Here is a 20,392-nt window from a genome sequence, read left to right as displayed (position 1 = left end):
ATGATCCCCAAAGACTGAAATTTGGTATCGAGTGAAGAGTGTGGAGGGCTCTGCGGTTTAGACATCATCCAATATTCTTGGGTGTTTTTGTTTGTTTTTATTTTCGAAGTGGGAAGGCAAGTCAATCAGAGTTAAGTGGTTTGCCCAAGGTCACACAGCTAATAAGCGTGTCCAGTGTCTGAGTTCAAACTTGAACTCAGGTACTCCTGTCTCTAGAGCCAGTGCTCTATTTACAAAACTACCTAACTGCCCCCGATCATCTAATTTTCTTTCAAAAAAAAAAAAAAAAGAACAAGAATTTATTAACTTCACATACACAGATATGTGATTTGACATAGATGAAAAGCACTTAATTACTTCTTTTGAAATGCCCATTGTTCTACCAGGTCTGGAGCAATACTTGATACTTTCCCACAGGAATGCAGGGTATTCACATTTAAAAATTAAAAAAAAAATCCCACAATCATTTCCCTCCATCCGTTGGCAATTTAATATGTTCACCCAAACACTGGGAAAGATCATGATGAGTAGAGGATCAAGTCTCAACATCTGATAGAGAAAAAGAAACACACTTTGGCTTTTCAATTACTTATATATGATTGAAGAATATTTTGGAGTAAGTGGAGCTAATAGAATTTTACTTTCTAAGCAACTTCTGGTATAAACAATTGCTATGGATGCCTTTCCCTACAAAAATGATTTCTGTGATTATACTGTCACTGAATTTGGGGTTCAAATGTCTATGTTTAACAAGGAAAAAGCTATGTGGGGTTTCTCCTCCATTATTCCTTGAAATTAAATAAAGGTAATAAATAAAAAGAAAGCATACAAACGTGTTAAAACCCCAAATCACTTAGAGTATTAGGTTGAAAAGGGGGAGGTGGGAATTTTTCCAGTTCTTTTGAACTTCTAATAATGTGACTATACATTTAACTGCAAATAGTTTAGTAATCACATCATGCAGATGACTTAATTCTCATAATTTCTTTGTAGTTTTATTGTTCTGTAAAAGCAAACTGTTTCAACAAAAATTGTACTAGGTCAGGCTCTCACAAGAAAAAATGTTTATTATTCTATTGCTCATTAAAATCTACCAATTAATTACTAAGTTTAGTTAATGGATCTTCTTTGAACTGTCTGTAAGAGGAATATTTTTATTACTTATTTTCATAATAATGTGTCCTCAGTAGCTTCAAAAAAAATTCTACCTTACAAAATGTTAATGGCTGATATTTCACAATGCTGTTTATCTTTTTCAACCAAAGACATTAGTCATTCCTTTTCTTCCTCATGTCTTGTGTATCTCCTTTAATTCTGCATGACTCTTCTTACAAAATTATAAAATATAAGAACATATAAACATTACATATCATTATTTCATATCCAGGTTTAACAATAAAATCAACAAATATACCCATAATCCTTTCAAAAGTGTCTGAGATATAGGGAAATACATGAATGACTTGGTGGTACTGGATGAAGAACAGAAAAGAGATAAGCAAATCCCCATATCTGAGACAGATGTGTGTGTGTGTGTGTGTGTGTGTGTGTAGATTTGCATATGTCATTGTGTGGTGGAATAATAAGAAAAACTGAACTTAAATCCCCTTCTTTATGAGCAAAATATTTTTTTACCTCTAAAGATTAATGAAGAGAAGTAGCATCTACTTCCAGTTGTAGAAAACATAAAAGCAAATTCAATAATCTATCCAGAAACTATAAACTTCAATGAAATTTTATCCTAATAGCAACTTGAAGATGGTCACTTAACTTTATTGATAAAAAGGAGTAGATTAGGATATCAAACTGAAAATATGAAGAGTGTGTGCACTATGCATAACAGTTACTCTTCTGGTTTTTCTCTCCTGGTTTCTTCTCCCTTCTCTTTTCCCCCCTTGACCTTTTATTTAGTTCTTCACTGGAAATGACCTGTTTGCAGGGCAAATGTTGTTGTTTAGTGTGTCCAACACTTCATGACCATGTGGTAGACCATATGGTTCACAGGTTTTTCTTGGCAGAGACAGTGGAGTATTGGCCATTTCCTTCTCCAGTGGATTAGGGTAAACCTTGACTTGCCTCAGGGTCACACAGCTAGGAAGTGTCCAAGGTCAGATCTGAACTCAGGTCTTCCTGACTACAGGCCCAGTCCTCTATCCAATAAGCCATCTAGCTTCCCCCTGCCTTTAAACATACCTTTCACTGTTTCTAAAGTGACTGTTCCTGAATGACAAGAATTACACAGAAATGGTTTCTTTCCACTATAAATTAATAGGATTAATGGAATTTTCCAGTTGACAATGAAAGGAGATAAATAAGAACTTTTCTAGAGAAGAAATGAGCTATTAAGAGCCATATGAGTAAGTCCAAATCCGTAATAATTAGAGAAATGCAAATTTGAAAAATCTGCTTCTTAAAGAATGGTTAATTTGACAAAAAGTGAAAATAACAAATATCAGAGAATCTGTGGGTGAACAAAAACAGTAATGCACTGATGGCAGAGCTGTGAACTGGTATAGTCAATCTGGAAAACAATTTGGAACTCTGCGCCAAAACCGACTAAACTGTATCACACTCTGTGACCCAGCAGTACTACTAGGCCTGTTACTCAAAGAGATCAAAGAAAGAAGGAAAGGACTCAGATGTGTGGAAACATTTATAGCAACTCTTTCTGTAGTAACAAACAACTAGAAATTAAGGAGGTATGCTCATCAGTTGGAGAATGGTTGAACAAATTATGAAATATAAACATAATGGAATAGTATTATGCCATAAGAAAGGCTGAAAGAAATAGTTTCATGAAATCTAGGAAGACTAGTGTGAACTAATGAAGAGGAAAGTGAGTATATTTTTGCAGGGAAGCAATGTCTACAAGAACAATGTAGTAAAAACAAACAAACAAAAACCTTTGAAAGTCAAAAACCTCTGTTCAGTAAATACAAGGACCAGTCATGGCTCCAGATGCTAATCATCTCCTGATAGAGAATTGATTGACTCATAGTACAGAAAGAGGTAAAATTTTTTGGATTTGATCAATGCAGGAATTTGTTTTGCTTGATTATGTAATGATTTTTGTTAAGTGAAAAAATAAAATTTATTTATTTATTTTATTTTTTAAGCAATTGGGGTTAAGTAACTTGCTCAAGGTTACACTGTCAGTTATTTCTGGGTGTGGTGCTGAGTGTCCGAGCCCAGGATTCGCTCTCCAGGTCATCCCAAAACTGTAGCCAGTGCTCTTACTCGCTGAGCCACCTGGCCGCCCCTGAAAAAATAAAATTTAATTTACAAAATGGGCGGGGTGGGGGCAGTTAGGTGGCTTAGTGAATAGAGCACCAACCCAGGAGTCAGGAGGACTTGAGTTCAAATCCAGCCTCAGACACTTAATACAAAAACTAGCCATGTGACCTTGGGCTAAGTCACTTAACCCCAATTGCCCGCCCCCCCAAAAAAGCAAAAACAAAACAAAAAACAAATAATTTACAAGATGGAAAAAAGAAATATGACATGAATAAATAATATATGATAAATAGCAATTATACAGGCAAAGACACAGAGATGAGTTAAAAATGTCAAATGGACACAGAAATATTTCAATGAACTATATTGGTGTCATAAATAAAACAAATAAGGAAATTTCAGAAGTGGAAAACAAGGTGAGAGTTACTAGGCAGAAGTAGGAACTTGTGTGGGGATGGTAAGGGAAGGGGCAGGAAAAAGAGAATAGAGTGGAGGACAGGGAGAGGTTGAGATTGTCTCCTTTTTTAATTTTTTTAAATTAGCCAAGAGAGCTACAGTGTTTCTATGGAAGTATACCCTCTTGATGAATTATCAAACAAGCTTAGGAAGCTCCAATATTATACTATTCTTTACTGATAATCAACCCAGATTCAACAGAGTGCCTGGATTTCTCCAATCCTTTATAACACAATTCATGATGAGAACCTGGAGTATTTTGATTTTGACTTCACCTAGAAGAGTAGTCATCAAAATGTGTCCTGACATGAGTCCCACAGTTAATCATGGGCTTGTTTCTAACACAAATACCACTTCCTTCCCCCATTACATTCAGTCCCTTTATTTTTACCCTCACTTCCCAGGGCATAGTACAGATTAGTCCCTTCAGGAGGAGTATCACCAAACCTCTGCCTAGGAACCTAAAGAAGCTTCCCACACAAAATTCCTACCCACCTCTTCCTATATCCTACTCTGCAGATCATCTAATGTCTGCCCTTTGAGTGGGCAAACTCTGATATCATATGTAATGAAGCAATTCCAATCAGATCCATTTAAATGATCTGTTGATTCAAATCTGGGAGCTAACACTCACTGGCTACATCACTCTAGACAAAGCTTCTAACAACTCTCTAAGACTATGTTCGCTTTTTCTTTTTCAGTGGTAAGGACTGAGTAGCACAGTATGAGTACACATGGCTAGGTTGCAATCTGCATTGTAGATTTTATCATATGGTTTTTTTTTAGCCCCAAACCTATACTCCTCTTTTGAACTTCCTTATGTAGCTGGAGGACACTGTCAACTTTCCAGTTTCCCAGATTTTTAAGTCCTCGTTATTCTTGATTCCTTACTCAATGGCAACTGCTAGCTTCAACGTTACTAATGATCTCTTAATTGCCAACTATTATGGTCTTTTTTCAGTGTTCATACTTTTTAGACCTATCTGCAGCACTTAACATTATTGACTACTCTTTCTTCCTGGATACTTATTCTCCTTTCCATATTGCTGAAAATAATTTAAGTACTTATGTATTAAAAACACAAATCTTCAGACTTCAAAAACTTGGAAACATAATTTTCTAATCTATTAAAAAAAATCATCCAAATGAGTTTCAGTAAGTTTTAATCTCATTTGTTAAAAATGTGATACCTTGTGACCATATTAGAAGAACTGGCTGATAATTCCAACTGGTAAGTTGGAAATTTATTAGATGAATTTCAACAAAAATCTTTGTATGATTGTTATATGAGACTGAAAAGGGAGTTTCATGATTTAGTAAGCACGGTCACCAATGTACTTCTTCCCTTTGAATCTATATATCTTTGTGACATATCTCCCTCTCCAAAAACAACTATGAAAATCAAGAATGAAATAGACTGAACTTGGAACCAGACATTAAAATCCCTGTAAGAAATGTTAAGTCAAGATTAAAAAAAAATACTGGCACATATTCAATCATATTGTTTTCACTAAAAGTATTATTAATATTATTATTTTATTTTAGTGAGCATAAAAAGATGTTTAATACTACCAGTAACTGAAATATTATTTAATCTCTCTTATCTTTATAAGGAAGTGAGGGATTCTATTAATTTTTTTTGAAGGGGGGAACAGAGGGTAATTGGGGTTAAGTGACTTGCCCAAAGTCACACAACTAGTAAGTGTCAAGTGTCTGAGGCTGAATTTGAACTCAGGTCCTCCTGACTCCAGGGCCAATTCTCTAGTCACTGTGCCACCTCGCTGCTCCAATTCTATTCATTTTCTCAGGAAATTTAACCATTATAAAACAATGGGTAGGACAAAAAGACCAAAAGAGCCTAGAAACTGCTAGAGCCAGAAAATTTGATCCCATTACTAAGTGGAAATATAGATTGCATGTATGTGTGTGCATGTATGTGTGTATTGTGTGCATTTACATACATGTGGGCATGTATGCAGTATATGTATAAATATAAGTATTGAAGGCATGTAGGTATGTGTGTATGCATGTGTGTACATTCATATATATATGTGTGTGGGTATATAGTTATATGCATGTGTATAAAAATTTTCCATCTAGACCTGTTTTATTAGTATGGAAAATATCTAGTAAGGAAGGTCCATTCATAAAACAGCAGCAAACCAGTAACTTAGTCACTGAAGGCTTAAGGTTTTGTTGAAAGTTAAGCAGCCAATATGTGTAAAAGTCATGACATGAAAGAACAACTCAGCGGATCCGGTTGGAGTTGCCTCAGTTATATATCATATCTTTTTATTTTTAGTCTATCCTCTAATATACCATTGATTGTAATCTTTTCTAATTCTAATGCTAACTCTCTAAGTCATTATAAAGAGAGACATTTCTTAAAATTGTTATTTCTTGGGGAGGCCAGGTGGCACAGCGAGTAAGAGCACCAGCCCTGGAGTCAGGAGGACCTGAGTTCTGTTCCGGCCTCAGACACTTAATACCCACACACACAAAAAAAACTACCCAGGTGACCTTGGGCAAGTCACTTAACCCCAATTGCCCTCCAAAAGGCAAAAAAAAAATTATTTGCTAGCTGGCATTTTTTTTCTTAATACAAATGATCTTTAATATTGCCATCCAGTCATTACTTAGTCAAAAAATACTTACCTTTGATCCACCCATTAAGTAGAGACTATAATAATTTCCTAAATGATAGGAACAATTAACATATATAAAGCAATCACCACAAAAGGGAAGCCAAAGGGACCTAGAAACTATCATCCAGCAAATACTGAATCTCTTTGCCAAGGAGAGACATGGAGCAGCCAAGGCAAAAACTGGTTTAAAACATAAACACATTTATAAAATCTTATGCAGGAAGGCAGCAAATGATTTTAAGAAGTGTTGTCTCATAGAATAATGAGAAGCAGTGAAAGGAAAAACAAATTTCCAGCAAGGCAGACAAAGGACCCACATAAGTCAGATCATCCTGAGAACATATAAAGATGAAAGTAGATGGGTAATGGATGTAAAATGGAGGGGGGAAAATCTGTAAAGATTTATATAACAGACTATTTTCTGCACCAGTGATGGCAATACCTCCACATTTAGACTCATCATTGCAATCCATGATGTGTTTCATGAAGGAATAGAAATGGTACTAAAGAGTAATGACATGAAATGAGAAGCTAGTCTAAATATAGCATAAACAGGAGACTTTTGTGCTCTGAGGGGTGGGTTTGTGGCACAATTGTGGGGTCAGTGAAGGGTGATTCTTGAGATATTTGAAAGATGGAAGAGATAAAAAAACTATACTACCCCTCCAAAAAAAGCTACTGAGAAAATATCAGTAACTATCAACCCATATGCCTACTGTCTCATGTCCATAAAATTTATATGACAATAATTCACATGGATTTCAAGGGCATCCTAGATGAATAAAAGAGAAGAGAACAAGCATGTTTGCTTATCTTATATGGCACACTACATGTTTACAATAACCACACTGAATGAAAGGCACACAAAGCAGTAAAAAAAAATGTTCTTCATTATAACAAAGTATTTTATTCAGTTCTCCTCAACGGTTTTTTTTTCTAGTTCCATGCATGGTCCTTAAAAGGTTTAACAAGGGAAAAAAAATTTTTTTTAAGCAATTGGGGTTAAGTAACTTGCTCAAGGTTACACAGCCAGTTATTTCTGGGTGTGGTGCTAAGGATCTGAGCCCAGATTCGATCCCCAGGTCATCCTGACACTGGGGCTAGTGCTCTTACTCACTGAGCCACCTGGTCGCCCCTAAGCAATTGGGGTTAAGTAACTTGCTCAAGGTTACAGGGCCAGGTCTTTCTGGGTGGGTGTTAAGTGTCTAGCCCGGATTCGATCCCCAGATCATCCTGACACTGGGGCTGGTGCTCTTACTCGCTGTGCTACCTGGACGCCCGGAGAAATAATTTTTTGCAACAACATTCTGGTTACTTATATCAAGTGAGGCATACATAAAAGAGAGAGACATATTCTAATTAAAAGTTTTTGCTACTATCATGAAGGATGCCCACATGAGAGTCCAAATAGAAGTCAACACTTACAATCGGCAAAATAGTCTAGATGATTCTGTTTGTGAGACGACCTTGTGTTGACTGCCTTCAAGCCCAAGAAAAGTGAAAAGTCTCCCTAAATGACAGCCACAACCATGCAAGAATTCAGGTTAATATCTATGTAGTACAAAACCAAGTATATGAATACTTATTATCTAGACTATGACATTCATTTGGAAGGAAAACAATGCTCATCTATCAGTACATGTGTCTTAGTCTCTGTAGATGCACAAAAAAACTAAGCCCACAACAAGGAGAAAAAGAGAAGTCTAAATTGCCTTTGAAAATGTTACATTTCCATTGAGCCTAAACTTCTCCAAGAAGCTAAGGCATGCCTTTTTAATACCAATATTCTTCCGGTGATGCATTGTAGCTAAGAATCATATAATACCAGAGACTCCAAAAAGTTCCAGTTGAAGGTAATCCAAAAGGAAATGGAAGCATACTTTATGTTTGAGCCTATTACCATCAAATTGTGCAATGTACGTGGCATAAAGGATATCATTGGAAAGATGGATGATAAAAAGAAGGTACCTTGGTCAATTAGTGAAAACAAGGAATAACAAATTGATGAACTCATATGCTGCATTGGTATACATATGTCAAAAGATGTGAAGGAAGGCCCCTCAGTAGAACAAGTGGATACCCTTTGAAGGATTTATAGTAGGCTGTGGACAAGAGTAATATAGGATGAAAAAACGATATGGATAGTTTGCAATATTCACAGTTGGAGAATCTACAATGAAAAGGTCATAGATCCACTGAAATAAACTCTATAAATAGAGAAGAGTGATCCAGAATGTAATCAAATAAGAGTAATGAAGAAATTACAAAGAGACTGAAAGTTTAAACTTAATTTGATAGTGAAACTATAGAAACTATTTTTTCTTTTCATTTGGTGAACTCACTGATTCTCACAGACTTAATTATAACATCTATATCAATGATCCTCAAATCCATTTAACCAGTCCTCACCTCTCTGCTGACCTCCCATCTATCAGCACCAAATGTTTTCCAGACATCTAAAACTGTCTAGTAGACATGCTAAACTCAACATGTCCAAAATGAACTTTATCATTCTTCCTAGGCCTCCTCACCTTCTCCAAACTCCTCTGTTACTATTGAGAGCACCAGCATCTTCCCAGTCTCCTAGACTGCAAGTAAAGTGTCATTTTTACTCCTTACTATGTCTCACACACCACCCTGACACATCCAGTTGGTTACTGGGGCCTTTCAATTCCACCCAATTATGCCCACCCCTTTTTAAAAAAATTAATTTATTTTTAGTTTTCAACATTCACTTCCATAAGTTTTAAATTTTCTCCCCCTTCTTCCTTTTTCCCTCCCTCCCCAAGACAGCATGCAATATGGCATGGCTCTACACATACATTCCTATTAAACATTTTCATATTAGTCATGTTGCATAGAAGAATTATAACAAATGGGAGAGACCATGAGAAAGAAAAAACCAAACAAAAATGAAAAGAATCTGCTTCGCTCTGCATTCCGACTATAGTTCTTTCTCTGGGTGTGGATGGCATTTACCATCATGAGTCCTTTGGGATTGTTTTAGGTTCTTGCATTTCTGAGAAGGGTTAAGTCTATCAAAACTAGTCAGGTTTCTGTGAACAATGTTCTTCTGGTTCTGCTCACTTCATTCAGCATCGGTTCATATAAGTCTTTCCGGGATTTTCTGAAGTCCACCTGTTCATCGTGCCTACCCCCTTCTCTTCTGATACTTCCACCACTCTGGTACAGGCCTTCATTTCCTCAAGCCTAAGCTATTGCAATAGCCCACTGGTGGGTCTCCTGCACAAGTCTCTTCCTGCTCTAATCTATCCTTCATTTGATCGACAAAGTGATTTTCTGAAAGCACTAATCTAACCATGTTACCCCTTTAATATATTCTAGTGGTTCCTTATCAACTCCAGTATAAAATAAAAAATCATCTGTTTTGTATTTAAAGCCCATCATAACCTAGCCCCTTTCGCCCCTACTCTGCAATCCAGTAACACTAACCTTCTTGCCGATTCCCTTAACAAGCCACTACATCTCATTTCATGGCATTTGTTTTTTTCTGGCTATCCCCATATTGAGAATGTTCTTCATTCTTACCTCTTCCTCCTTTACTTCTTGGCCTGCCTTCAAGTTTCAGTTAAAACCTCACTTTCTACAGGAAGCATCTCCCAATCCTGCTGGTGAAGTCATTTTTTTAAAACCATTATTACAAGCTTTATTACAAAACAAATTTTACAGTAAGGAGGTATGAAAAGAATGTTTTGATTATTAGATTATTTTAAGAAATTGTCCTGCCTTGGCTATTATAAGAAATAACAATTTATTAGCAATTTCAATGTAAGTAAAATATGTGCTCTAGTGAAGTAATCTGTTTTTAAGAATATACATTTTCAATAGGAGTAAATAAGAATCAATGATGTGGATCTTTTTTTTATTTGGTAAAGAAAAAATAAAGACATTACTTTAGCAACTACCTAGTAGAAAGGAGACCTATGTATTTTATAATAAAATTATGAGTATTCCATTCATAACAATATCTTAAAAGTATAAAATTGGAGGTTTGTTCTTAACAATTATTTTCATCATAAAACATGCTTCTTTATTATGTATGTGCTTACAAATAAATTTTTCTTGCTAGAATACATATTAAAATACATGGAATTACAAAGGAAGCTAAAGGTCAGCAAACATGAAGATCACTTTTTTTTCAAGCCCATTCAAGTATAAGGACTGAAATCTATCCAGGAACACCTATGGGGATGATGAGAGTCAGAATAAGAACTCCTGCTCTATATTTTCTCACTTGTTAAGCTCATAAGCTCTCATGAATTCAATGATCATCTCTGGGAATTATCATTCCCAGATCTATCTATCCAGCCTTATTTTCTCACATGAGCTCCAGTTCCACATCACTAAACACCTGCTGAACATCTCAAAATAAATAACCCATATATTTCAAACTCAACATGTCCAAAACAGAACTCATTATTTTTTCCCCTAAACCCTCTCTTCTTTTGAACTTTTTTATCACCACCAAGAGCTCCACCATCTTCACAGTCACTTAAACTTTCAACTTGGGTTTAATATCCTTGACTGCTCATTCTCTCTCATTCTACACATCCAATTCGTTGCTAAACCTTCCTCATTCCTACCCTTCCAATATTTTTCCTATGCATCTCTTCTCCACTCACACAGTCACTACCCTTGTTCAAGCACTTATCACCTCTCACCCGGACTATTTTTTCTTCCTTAGGCAAAAGAAAAGGATGCCTTCTTTTACTGTAGAATAGAAGGTGCATATAATTTAATATAAAAATCAAATACTTATGCAGAATTTAATTGTAGGTTATTTTCCTGTCCATCAAATTATATGCCTACAGTTCATTTGTACATTGTATGGGTCTGAGTGTGCTCATGTGACCCCATTATCTTGGGGGCAAATGTATGGGGAGATCCTGAAAGTGATAACACAGAATTTTGGATCATGGCTGGGAGAAGTTCATTAACTTGGCTTCATATTTTCCCTTTCTGTTTCGTGTGTACAACAAAAGGGTCATTGCATTTGATGGTCAGCTTAGAATGAGGAAGTCACAGTCTCCATGAATAAGAATCAAAGTTCTTGCACATAAATACAAATCTCTATTTCAACTTAAAAAAAAAGCCTCTTAAATGTTTGGCGATTTTTTAAAAAACTAGAGGAAATCTTCCAATGGGTAGATCTTCTGTGGAACATTTATGGGAAAGCCAGGAAAAGAACTATATATACAGTATTTTACATTGGTGGTGGGAATACCCACATGGATGAAATCACAGATTTATCCAAGTATTGAAATAAAAGTATCCCTGAGGGACTGATCTCTATTGTCTACATTAGTATAGTCCTTCTATATGTCAAAGGGTACAGGAAGAAACAGTTCTGCTCAGTTTAAATGAATACCTTTAGTTTATACCACATGACGTATTTTTAAGCAGATTGCCTTCTGACAATGAATATGGCAAACCTATTGCTATCAAGTTTAATTCTTTCATTCTGAGTTAGGAATAAATACTTTCAATTTTCTTTTCTTTTTTTTTTTTTTTACAGCCATGGAGAAATGCTTACAGGCTTTTCCCACATCATTTTTTGGTATTTTTAAACCACTTAAAAACTGAGATAAATCAAAATAGAATAAAAAATTTTCTGCAAAGCAACTTTTCTAATAGATTTTGGCATCTTTTATTATTAGGAATCAAATGACAAAATAATCAAATGAAAAACTGCATTGTGGTTTTACAATAAAAACAGAAATAATGTTTGCAGAAAAGGAATCCAGTGTGTACTAAGTTTGGGAAGTGATGGGGAAATAATCTCTAAACCTGTTTTTTCAGTAGAAAATAGGAAAATCATTTCTTTATAAAGTGGTTATATAAGAATCTTGTTGTTAGACAAAGAATGAAAATTTCAAAGGCACAAGGAATTTGTAAAAAACTGCTATTGATTAAGATTTCTTAGATACACAGATATATTTATACTTGTAGTATTGATATATAAAACATAATCTAAATAATCAATCATAGACCACAACTAAATGTTTATTGCTTGTGGCCTCCTTATTAATAAAGATGTTTTGCCCTGGTCACTTATTTCAACATTATGTACCATGGGTTCACTGTATATACAATAAAGTCTTGACTAAGATGAAGTATTCCTATTTGTTTGCCTTCACTATCAGTCAATCAATCAACATTTATTAAATGCCTACAAAGTCCCAGGCACTAAGGAAAGTACAGTGGATACAAAAAGAGGCAAAGGATAGTTCCTGGCCTCAAGGAGTTTACTTCTAATGAGGGAGCAACATGCAAACAAATATATACAAAGCAAGCTATGTACATATAAATAGGAAATAATCATCTGAGGGAAGGCATTAGAATTAAGGGGACATGGGGAAAGTTCCCAAGAAGCAGTACTCCAGGCATGGAGGACAGCCAGAGAGAATACCCTGAAGCCAAGAGAAGGAGCATATCTGTGGAACAGTCCGGAAGCTAATGTCACTGATCAAAGAGTGCTTGTTAGGGAGGAAGATAGAAGAAAATTGGAAAGGGAGGAGGAGGCTGGGTTATGAAGGCTTTGAATGTCAAGGGAGTATTTTGTATTTGCTTCTGGAGGCAATAGGGAGCCACTGGATATTACTTAGTTTGGGAAGGGGAAGAAGGGTGACATGATTAGACCAGCACTTTAGGAAAATCACTGTAGTGGCCAAATGGAGGATGGATTGAAGTGGGGAGAGAAATGAGGCAGGCAGTCCTACCAGCATGTTATTGCAATAACCCTGCACTAGGGTGGTAGCAGTATCAGAAGAGAAAACAGGGTGCAAAGGAGAGATATTGCAAAGGTGAAATCGACAGGCATTAGCAATAGCTTGGATATGAGGGGTGAGAGATGCTGAGTAATCGAGGATATCTCCTAGGTTATGAGTCTGAGGGACTGGGGAAATGATGCTGCCCTCTACACTAATAGGGAAGGAAGGAGGAGCGGAAGAGAATAGAGGGAAAGATAAATTATTTTGGACATACTGAGTTTAAAATATCTACAGGACATTCAGCTGGAGATGTCTGAAAAGCAGCTGGAGATGTGAGATTGGAGGTCAGCAGAGAGTTTGCAGTAGGATAGGTAGATCTGAGAATCCTCAACATAGAGACTGTAGTTAAATCCATGAGAGCTGATGAGATCACCAAGTGAAGTAGGGAGAAAGGAAGACGGCTCAAGACAAAACCCTGAGGGGCACTTATGGCATAAATGATGATGATATGTCTTCATGAAATGATAGTTGTAAATTTGTAGATTGTTGGAAAATTACCAAATTCTATGAGATTTTCCCCTCCCCACTTCCAGAAAAATCATGTTGCTTACTTATCTACCAGTTAACACATTAAAAGGATTCTGAGATACTAGGAGAGGCATCTGTGGCTTAAATAAAAATCAAAGGATATGCCACCACCTATATGCTACCAGTCTCAATATATTATCTTAAGTAATACTGGCCACTGCATAATATGGCAATTAATTATGTTTTCTTTTCCAGCATTAATATTTGGCTGCTGAATAAGCTTCTGATCACTCCTTGACAACTTTCTCCCCCAATTCTCATTTCCCCCCAAATCAGACTTCAATATGCTGTGTGAAGATTAGGTCTAGGTCTCTCTGATACCATCACAATTTTTAAAAGCAATGAAAAATTATCCAAAGATCTTTGAAGACTATAGCATTTGTTCCTTTAATAAATGGAGAGGAAATTTTACTTGATGCTTCAATGTTTTGTCCCTTTCTTCCTTAATGGATAATGACCCTCAAATTTCATTTTAGCCCAAAGACTTTGGGAGTCCTTATGACCAAGTTCTTGGGATCTGAACAGTACAACTAAAGGACAAAAGACAGATGATCAAGGGGTTGGGTTACCTCAGGGGCAGCAGAACAATTATTTGGTAATGTAGTCCTTACTGATTGAATCTAAGTTCACATACAATAAAGGGACCACTCATTATCAGCAGTTCTTGAAATTGTTTCTTTAATACAAGTAGAATCAAATATTTTATTAATAACTTGCCAGGTTCCTTTTTATACTTACTAATATTTTACCTCATTTAAGTTTCTGACTTACTTCAAGGACAGTGTTGCAAGGTTTCAAAATGCCATACACAAAAGAGTAAGATTTTTCAGAAATAGACATCAAAACATGTTTTAAAAATTCACATAGCTTTTATGGAGGGATGCAGTGAAAAGAGCAAAGGATTTAGGTCAGAGGACCTGGGTTCAAATCCTGGTCAGAGATGGTTTACCTGCATGACCCTGGGCAAGTCATTTATCCTCTTTGGGACTGTTTCTTTTTTTTTTCAGCTTATTAATATAGTATTTATTTGTCTTCCCTCTGTCAAACCCTGAGCCCATGGATTTCCCCAGAGCTGCCTGGTAAGATGGGAGGTGGAGGTATACACAGGCTAGAAGAGACATGGAAGGATCAGGAGGATAAAGAAGAACATTTAGAAATGTAGGTGGATAGAAATGGCTCCATCACATGGTGAAGAGGATGAGGAAGGCCACCATCAGGCAAAAGAGCCCCATGGACTCAGACAGGGCAAAGCCTCGGATGGTGTAGAAAAAAAAGCTTCTGCTTCAGGGTGGGGTTCCTGGCATAATTTATGATGAGACTTCCAAACACAGTCCCAACCCCAGCTCCAGAGCCAGCCACCCCCACAGTGGCAGACCCAGACCCAATAAACTTGGCTGCTGTGTCAATGTCCCTTGAGATGAGACTAATTTGGAATCCACATCTGGGGACAAGAGAGGTCAAGGGACCTGATTCTGCCAAAATGCCGAGGTTCTCATCTGTCCGAAACTCTGGCTGTTTTAGCACCACTGCAGATAACGGTCTACTCAGCAGCTGAGAACTGCTGCTCACAAGGGCAGCAGTAGAGATGGACTTGGTGCAGGCGTACATTCTCAGGGGGTGAGGGGCCAAGCTGAAGAGCTGCTGGCAGAGCAGAGGAGGCAGAGAGGGGAAGGGCTCAGTGTCTTCATCTGTAAAGTAAGGGAAATGTATACTAGCTGGCCTCCACAGTCCCTTCCAGCTTTACTTCTATAACCCTATGCTCCTAAAACATAAAGAAATTTAAAAATATTCTCAGAAAGGTAAAACAAAAAAGTTTTTTAGGGTCAGTTCATAAAGTAATTTCTGAATTTTAGTCCCTTTATTTGTATATTGAAAATGTTAATTGTTGTGAATTATGCAGCAACCTCATTGCTATCGTTCAGTTGTGTCTGATTCTTTGTGACCACATTTGGGATTTTCTTAGCAAAAGATACTGGAGTAGTTTGCCATTTCCTTCTCCAGCTCATTTTACAGATGAGGAAACTGAGACAAACAGGGTTAAGTTACTTGCCCAAGGTTACACAGTAAGTGTCTGGGGCCAGATATGAATTAAGGAAAATGAGTCTTCTTAATTCCAGTCCTGGACTCTACCCACTGTGCCACCTGGCTGCTCAGGTGCCTCATTATTACAGTGCCATTAGGATTCAGATCTAGAGGTAGTGTACGTTCTAAACAAAGCTGATAAACAAGGTCTTTTTTTACACTGGAAATTAATAACATTATATTATTTATAAAATAAAGTTGCCTTAGACCAAATTCTTTAGCTTAGTGGGTTATGTTAGTAAAGGTTTGGTGGATATAAAATGCGTTCATTACATAAGACTTTCTATCATCTTGAGTCAGAACAGAAAAAGTGAGAGTTGAATGACCTAGATTCCGGTTCCAGGTCTGCCACCACCTGTGGGACTTCTGGCAAACCTTTCTGGATCTCAGACTTCCCCATCTATAAATAAGGGTGTCCAACTATATGACTGCCAGGCTGGTCCCTTCCAGCTTCAAGTCTACGGACTCTGATCTGATAAAAAGTGAATTATTTTACCTATCATATTAAGGTAAAAAACTCTGGCACTGGTAGACAAATTGTACATGATTATTCACATCTGTATAAGGGTTTGAAATTTAGATAGAGTTTTCCTCAAAGGAACTCTTTGAGATATGTAATGCAAACATCTCTAGCTATTGCTTCTAGATGAGTGCACAGAAGCCCTGAGTGGCTAAGTGACTGGATCAGTATCACATAACTAGTAAATACCACATCCAGGAATGGAACCCAGTCTCTTAATTCCTGAGCCCAATACTCTTTCAACTATACCTGAATTCCTCCATTAAGGCTATCTAATTAATTACATCATAATGCCAAACCCAAAGATATTCTATCTTCTCTAACTTTTAAAAAGTTAACCTAAAAATATAACACCCATTGATTTTCTTCGACAGGGCTTATATGTGTCCATAATAATTTATGTGGTACTCCACAGAGGAATTACAACAATAATATGTTGGTATTTTACAACAGCAACACAACAGAAGCCCCTGGAGGTCACAGATTGTTTTGTTCTGTCTCTTTATCCTGAGTATCAAATATCTTTTATATAGTAGACCCATAATAAGTCCATATTGAATTGAACTATTAAAATGCTTTTAAACAGCTGAGCTAAAAAGGGAAATTTTTTAAGCTCCAAGAGAAACATAATATTCATTCCAAATCAATTGCTCAACAATGATTAAAATAGTAATATGGTTTTTGAAATAGGGGAAAAGAAGCTGCGAGATTGAACCATTTTCCAAGCAAACCAATAGTTTAGTTGTTAACTTTGTAACGATAATAGTATACAGGTTATACAATTAAGTCAGATGATATTTAGCAAAAGATTTATACTCCTATATGAAAACAACAATGAAAAACATATTTCTAAATGTGATCCACATTCCAACCCTGGAACAATTCAAAATTCCATAATACTGTCACCTTGGAAAACTAAAACTTTCAAAGACATTAACATTGTAATAAGAAACAAAAGCCAGAGAGCTACAAAAAGAACTAGGGGGATCAGAGGAGAAGCTCATCTGTAATAGAAATACTGTCAAAGGATATTTGAAAATCAAAGTTATCAAGATTCTAAGTGCCATCGACAAGGCAAGGTATCACCTACATAACAAAATTGCCTTAATATGGGGTGAAACGATAGGAAAATATGTTCCACTTTTTTTGATGGGCTTTAATCTCAGCCCATGACATCTCACATTCCATATCCCATGAGCGGGTTAAAGTCATGGAGGAATGCCCATTTTCCTCTCTGTATATTCGATTCAACCCAACAAAAATTCATTGAGTACCTACTTACTATGTGCAAAGCATTGAGGCTATAGGACAAAAACAAGGAAGTTACAGATCTTGTGCCAAGGGATAGAAACCTATATACAAATAGGCCTGTCATTTGATAAGAGGTACAATAATCTCTGAAGAGAAGGCTTCATGGAGGCAATAGCACATGAGCTCCAACTGAAGGAAAAGAAGGCATTGGAAAGGAAAGGCTGCCTTTCCTAGAGTGAATTCCTAGGCTTTGGGGACAGGAGAAAGACTGTACAAATCTCTGGAGACAAAAGATGACATGCTAGGTGTGAACCATAGTTAGAAGTTCTGCAGCAAAACTGAAGGCAGGAAGAGAAGTCATATGAACTAGGCCAGATAGAGAAGCACCTTAAACAGCAGGCTAAAGAGTTTATATTGGACCCTAAAGGCAGTAATAAGTCACTGAAGGGTTTTGTGTAAGAAGGTAAAGTGGATATATTCTTGCCTTAGGAACACTGTTTTGGTGACTGGAGGACAGATTGCAGAAAAAAAGAGATTGGAAGTAGAAGGAACAATTAAGAGGCTATTAAATATTTTAAGGATAGTGACAATAGCCCAAATGAGGGTAGAGAGAAGAAAATGGATGTAAGAGATAAGGACAGAATTGCCAAGATTTGCCAATTGTCTGGATATGGTGGGAGAGGGACAAGGCAGAATCAAGGATGGCATTAAGGTTATGATACTGGAGAACTAGGAAGACTGTAGTTGCCTTGATATAAGCAGTATAGATTGGAGGAGGAGGAGTTTTAAGGAAAAAGATAATGAGTTCTGCTTCTGATCTATTGACTCTGTAAGGTCATCTGAGATGGAGATGCCCAGCAGGCAACTGCTAATCAAAGATGATTAGTGCTAGATATACATATTTGGGAATTATCTTCCTAAGGAAATAAATTAAACTGGGTACATATATTGGGGAGTGTGGAGAAAACAGGAGTGCCTAAATGTGCACATATGGGATTAGGAGACAGTTGAGCAGGGAGGCAGACAGATAAGTAGAGTGACTGAGGTGATGGAGGGAAAGAAATGTACTCTGCTGCCCTGGATAGAACTTTCATTGGTCAGGGCTTTGTGTAACAGTTTTGATCCTGGTGATCAACTGTTGATCAGATAAGCTGCTGAGCTACTGAATTTAAACTTCTAGAAATAAGGCTAAGTGATGGGTCAAGTCTTTGTAATAGGATTAGATCCACTGCTCACTTATCATATGCTGAAAATACAAGTTCCAATTTGGGAAACTCCTTTCAATATTTCTATTAAATACAGGTCAATTCTTTTTGCCTACATGTTGTGAATGAACAGTCTTCTTTGAAATACAATAAAACCACTTGTAACCTAATGGATTGAATGCTAACACATTTTTATCCCCTTTTGTAATGTTTTGCAAGAAGCCAATTAGGCAGACATTCCCTCCCTCTGTTTCTCCCCTGTAACGGGAATGTAAATTTTAAAGATCTTCCCTGCCCCTAGGCTGAAGTGCACCTGGAGCCTGGGGTGGGAGACTTGTTTTTCAGTAGATACTTCTTGATTGGCCAGTGGGTCCAGAAGGTTGTTACATTCTCTGAGCCAGAAGAAGGCTATATAAGCCCTGATGTGTAGCTTTGTTTGGGGGCTCACTTTGAGAAGTGTTCTGTGATTTGATATGGATTCTGGGAAGCCGTTGTCCAGAGCCCCCCGGCTTTGAAAAACCCAGATGTTGAAACCCAGATGTTGATTTGGTATGGATGTAATGGCTGGACAGTTTGGAAAGCTGTCTACTTGATCTGTTTCTGTCTTGATAATTCTGCCTGTATATTTTGAAGTTCAGGGTGCTGACCTTTTTCCCCTGAACAAGGTAAATGATATATGTCTGACTGATTAAAGTAAGCTTGTTAACCCATTTTGAGTTGCTTTCCTTTATCAAAGCAGATCCAAGAACCTGTGTTGGCAGCAAACCCTGAGGATGCTTGGGGTGCTTGCTGCTACATCCCCCCACCCCAAATGCCCAGACACTCTTAGTTTCTTCCAGGTCATTCTCAGATTAATTCTCTATAGAGGTCTTCAAGTAAAGACTGGATAATCCATTTGTTAACTGCTGAAGAAAGGATTATTATCTATCTAAAACCATCAGTAAGCATTATATATAATGGAGATAAGCTAGAAGCATTTCTATTAAGATCAGGGTTGAAACAGAGATGTCCATTATCACGACTGTTATTCAATAATGTACTAGAAATGTTAGCTTTAGCAATAGGAGAAGAAAAAGAAATTGAAGGAATTAGAATAGGCAAAGAAGAAACAAAGCTATCACTCTTTGAAGATGATTTGATGGTATACTTAGAGAATCCTAGACAATTAAGTAAAAAAATTACTTGAAATAAACTTTAGCAAAGCTGTAGGTTATAAAATACACATAAATCATTGACATTTTAATATATTACTAACAACGTCCAACAGCAAGAGATAGAAATTTCATTTTAAGTTACTGTAGACATTATAAAATATTTGAGAGTCTACATGTCAAAACAAACCCAAGAAGTATATGAACACAATTATGAAACACTTTTCACACAAAGTCAGATTTAAATAACCAGAAAGATAACAATTGCTCATGGGTGGACCAAGTTAATATAATAAATATGACAATTCTACCTAAATTAAACTATTTATTCAGTGCCATACCAATCAAAATACCAAAAAATTCTTTTATAGAGCTAGAAAAAACAATAACAAAATTCATCTGGAAGAACAAAAGGTCCAGAATATCAATGGAAATAATGAAAAAAAATGCAAGGGGAAGTGGCCTGGCTCTACCAAATCTTAAATTGTATTATAAAGCAGCAATCATAAAAATTACTTGGTACTAGCTA

General features: G+C 36.6%; 1 protein-coding gene and 1 pseudogene across 8 annotated transcripts in view; both read right to left on the bottom strand.

Annotated features, from left to right (window-relative positions):
• ARL15 (ARF like GTPase 15) overlaps positions 1 to 20,392 on the bottom strand; it is a 513,713-nt gene that overhangs the window by 68,008 nt on the left and 425,313 nt on the right. The gene's annotated exons all lie outside the window — the stretch shown is intronic.
• On the bottom strand, positions 14,645 to 15,150 carry LOC138166826 (uncharacterized; annotated as a pseudogene).

Source organism: Petaurus breviceps, unplaced genomic scaffold, assembly GCF_028583685.1.
Source record: "Petaurus breviceps papuanus isolate PSGF00001 unplaced genomic scaffold, PetGlider_PUasm1.0 226, whole genome shotgun sequence".
In the NCBI taxonomy this organism is placed as follows: Eukaryota; Metazoa; Chordata; class Mammalia; order Diprotodontia; family Petauridae; genus Petaurus; species Petaurus breviceps.
This window is presented reverse-complemented; position numbering and strand designations above follow the sequence as displayed.